This window comes from Cornus florida, unplaced genomic scaffold (genome assembly GCF_030987335.1).
Source record: "Cornus florida cultivar Cherokee Brave unplaced genomic scaffold, ASM3098733v1 CherokeeBrave_3.0.0_Hap2_Chr08, whole genome shotgun sequence".
In the NCBI taxonomy this organism is placed as follows: domain Eukaryota; kingdom Viridiplantae; phylum Streptophyta; class Magnoliopsida; order Cornales; family Cornaceae; genus Cornus; species Cornus florida.
Genome location: NW_026775578.1, coordinates 4,772,696 through 4,777,126, shown reverse-complemented (window position 1 = coordinate 4,777,126; position 4,431 = coordinate 4,772,696).

Genomic DNA, 4,431 nt, shown 5'->3' with positions numbered 1-4,431 from the left:
CAAATGCCTTGCAGCTACAACAACCAGAGGTAATTTGGTAACCAAAATATTACTAATAATCAATAACATAACTATAATTATCACTTTTGCGCTACTCTTAGTACTCATGAAGAAGCTCATATTTTTTCTCTATATTGCCAAATTAAGAAACACTCAGAAAATTCATTTAAAAGGCTTGGTACTTGTGGTATGATTTATATATAGACAGAAAATGTGAAGTGAATTAAACGAAGAAACAGAGAAACAGTGTTAACAAAACACTTGCAGTTGACGACTGAGGCACTCGGTCAGTCAATTAATTGCAAATTTCAATGAATTCAAACAACACCCAAACTTGTATTCGATCTCTGCTGGCGTTGATCAGATAAGGATTGAGGAGAGTCTTGATCTAGTAGAATTATTTTGCCACGTCCACATTCATACTAATCCAATTTCATCGATAAAATGTGACACCAGGGAGTTTGGCTGAGCCTTTATTTTAAAATAAATAGTTTTAACAATTTTTTTAAGGGTTAAAATCATAAAACTCAAATACTTTCAAATTTTAATTGTAAAACTCAAACCTATTTCAGAAAGTTTTGATACTTTTAAAAAGTAAACACATTACTTTAATATCCGTATTCGACCCTTTAACTGGTCTATGAAATGACAAATTTAATCTTACTATTTAATATTAAATTAAAAATTAAAAATTCTTATTTTTAATTTACAAAAATATCCTTTAATCTTCTTCTTCACCCCCTCCCTCCCTCTCAAACATAATTTTTGTAATTTTAAAAGATATTTTTTTAATTTTAAAAATAATTTTTAATTTAACATTAAATAGTAAAGTTAAATTTGTCACTCGTTTAATGGGTTGGATATAGATATTGGGGCAATGTGATAACTTTTTAAAAGTGTAGGAATTTTCTGAAACAGTTTGAAATTTTATAATCAAAATTTGAAAGTAGTCGAAGGTTTTATGATTTTAACCCCCCTTTTTTTAACACATTTTAAATGTATTTTTTAAAACCATATCTTTGATCAATTAATAACAAAAAAACTAGTACAATAAGTAGAGTTGAGACACCTTGGGCTTGACTTGTCACTTAAATAAATAATTTTTAAGGACTCAAAAAATAAAAAATAATTTAAAAACTTTACATTTTTAAATTGAGCAAATAAGGACATTTTCTCAATTTGAAAACTTAAATACCTAAAATGCTCTTAAAATGATTTTTTTTTTAAAAAAAAAAAGAAAGAAAGAAAAGAAAACAGTTACTTTCATTGTTATTAAAGGTGCTTTGGAGTTTTAATATATATATATATTTTTGATTAAATTGACTATCAAAGGGCAATTTGCTACAAAATTTCAAAGATTAGGGATTTATATGCATATATTATATAGTTGAGGTGTTTCTTGCATATTTTTTATATAGCAAGGGTTTTTTACACTTTACTTGTTTTCATAAAAAAGTTACTGAGTATAAGAAACTGTTAACCAAACAAGTTTTTGTATAAAAAATATTTCTCATTAGAGCAATGCTAAGGACAGTCACTCTTTTCATTGGTCCTAATATTTATAATTAATGTATTTATTAATGGTATGTTTTCTATTTTTATAAAACACTAAAAATATATAGTTTTGCCAATACTACCCTTTTAGTCTCTGATAGGGAAAATTACATAAAACACCCGCAAGCTTTTCATTTGTTGCATGAAAATAGAAGTTGGAGCAATAATACATAAAGCTCCATGTTGACCGTTTGAGCATAAAGGATAGGTGTAAAATTACATTTTTGACCTTATAAGTAAGTCATTTGTTTATGATGAAAAAATTAGAAAAGATTGTGTAGTTTTAATTTACATTTTTGCACCTCAAACGTTCTGGTTGGGACTTCTTTTCCTTCTTCGCTCTTGTGTGTTTATATACTTCTGGCCTAAACTTTAAACTCTATTGATTAATTAAGTTAAGCAAGGCAGGAGATTAAACTAAGCTTATAAATTAATATAAACAAATTTCTTACAAAACATCAAAATCAGCTATCACTCCTCATTTTTCTGTCCCTTTCTTATTTGAGTTCAAGTAAAGAGTTACTTATGTGGGGTTATTCTTGTCAAATACACACACACACACACACACACAAGAGGTAAGAAAGAAAAGAAGTCCCAATGTCTTATATCCACATATATTATTTTTAAAATTTGGTTGATTAACCGTGAATGAAAGAATATTATTTTCATCGAAATTATATATGTTGTTTTTTTTTTTTGTTAAAAAAAATTATATATGTTGTTGTTGTTGTTGTTGTTGTTTTTTTTTTTTTTTTTTTTTTTTTTTTTTTTTTTTTTTTTTTAAAGAAGTTAAGGAAGAATATAACAAGAAAAATTTTATTTATTTATTTATTATTATTTTTGCTAATCTTATTTTTCCCTATCAATTAAATATGTTTTCATATTCTGGCCAAAAAAAAAAAAAAAAAATTCTTGTTATATACTCTTCCTTAACTTGTTATCTTTTAAAAAAATAAAAATAAAAATTTCATGTGGTGCTAATTAGGTAGTAAATTCATTTAGGATTTGAAGATGTGTTTAATTGATAGAGAAAAACATAATTCTCCATTAGAATACTATAAATTAAGGACCTTGAAAAAACTTAGGATTTGCAATAATATTATACATATTTTGGCATGTTTTTACAGGATCAATACTTTGAACATTTAATTTACCCAAAAAAAACAAAAAAACACTTAGAACATTTGGATGGATATATAATAATATATTAAGAGTTGTTGTGCAGGATCTTTCTAAAAAATTTATGAAACCAATAGTAGTCTCCTAATTCTAAATTAGTTGGTGAACAAATTCAAAATATTTTATTAAGCTGAGTATAAAATATGGATCAATCTTGAAATTTGAGTTTTGATTATAATCAATACTTCTCAAGCAATCTTTAATTAATGGCCATTTTATATATCTCTTTTGATTAATTTTAGGGTAAAGTGCATTAAACTCCCCTGAACTATTGGGGTATGTACAAGAAACCCCCCCGAACTATAAAAATTACAAAAAAATCCCCCTGAACTATTGGGGTATGTGCAAGACCCCCCTGAACTATAAAAGTTGCAAAAAAAAACTCCTGAACTATTGGAGTATGTGCAAGAAACCCCCCTGAACTATATATTTTTTTGCAGTTTACCCTATCTGCGCGAATTGATTGACTGAAAGGGACGATGAAGCCGAGGAATTTGTGGCTGGGATCGGAGTGGTAGATATCGTCTGAGGAATGTTTGGATAAGCCAAGGAATCTGTTGCTGGGATCGGTGGGCCTTCTGTCATAGCTCCATCATAGCCGTTGCACTACCCGCCAGATCCGTCGGCCATATATATCGCACTTCTCTGCACCGTTGCGTCAACCCAACGCCATCACTGTTTGTCGCTGGTCCATTCCATTGTCTATTCCATTGTCCATTCCAAGCTCGCCAGCCCATTCTGCCATCTCCATAGCTAAGCACACCGCCGTCTATGTTTTGAGTACACAGTCGTCCACAGTTCACCGCCGAGCCCCCTTGAGCTCGCCGCTGCCTCCACAGTTCACGGCCGAGTCAACTGAGCTCTCATCACAACCGAGTCCTCTGCACACAAGCCGCCATCATCTGAGACCGAGCCATCCCACCGGCCTCGGATTTCTTTGGTCTCTTCTCTCTCTCTCTCTAGCTCTCTGTTTTGGGTTGGGTTGGGTGAAAAACATCTTTTGGCAGAAAAAAAATGTAAGAAGTGTATAAGTTAAAATGACGCAGTGTTTTATAAGGGTAAACTAGTCTTTCAAATTTTCGGTGCTGGAAGCTGATGTTATGGGGGTAAATTGCAACAAAATCATAGTTCTAGGGTTTTTTTTTGTAATTCAGGGGGGTTTCTTGCAAATGACCAATAGTTTAATGGGGTAAATTGCAACAAAATCATAGTTCAGGGTTTTTTTTTGTAGTTCAGGGGGGTTTCTTGCAAATGATCAATAGTTCAAAGGGGTTTAATGCACTTTACCCTTAATTTTATTTGATTTCCGTTGCTGCTTGTAAATTTATTGGGGAAGGGTTTTTTTACTGGACACAGAAACCTAGACAAAAAAGTAGCCAAATTATTTTAATAAATTGTCTAGTTCTGTCATTTTTTTTAACGATATTTAATGGTATGGAAAGAAAATGTAAGTTTCTTAAAATAAATAAAAGAAAAGTTAATTAACTAATTGCTGTAGGATCTAATTCTACGGTTACAAGTAAAAATGAGCATATAATTTTTTACTTTCAGGGAGCAATTGAACACTACTGATATATATATATATATATATATATATAATTTTATTGCCGTATTCTTACCGTGTCCGTGTTTTTTTTTTAAATTTGCCGTATCACCGTATTCGTGTCGTATCGCACCCGTGTTTCATATCCGTGTTCG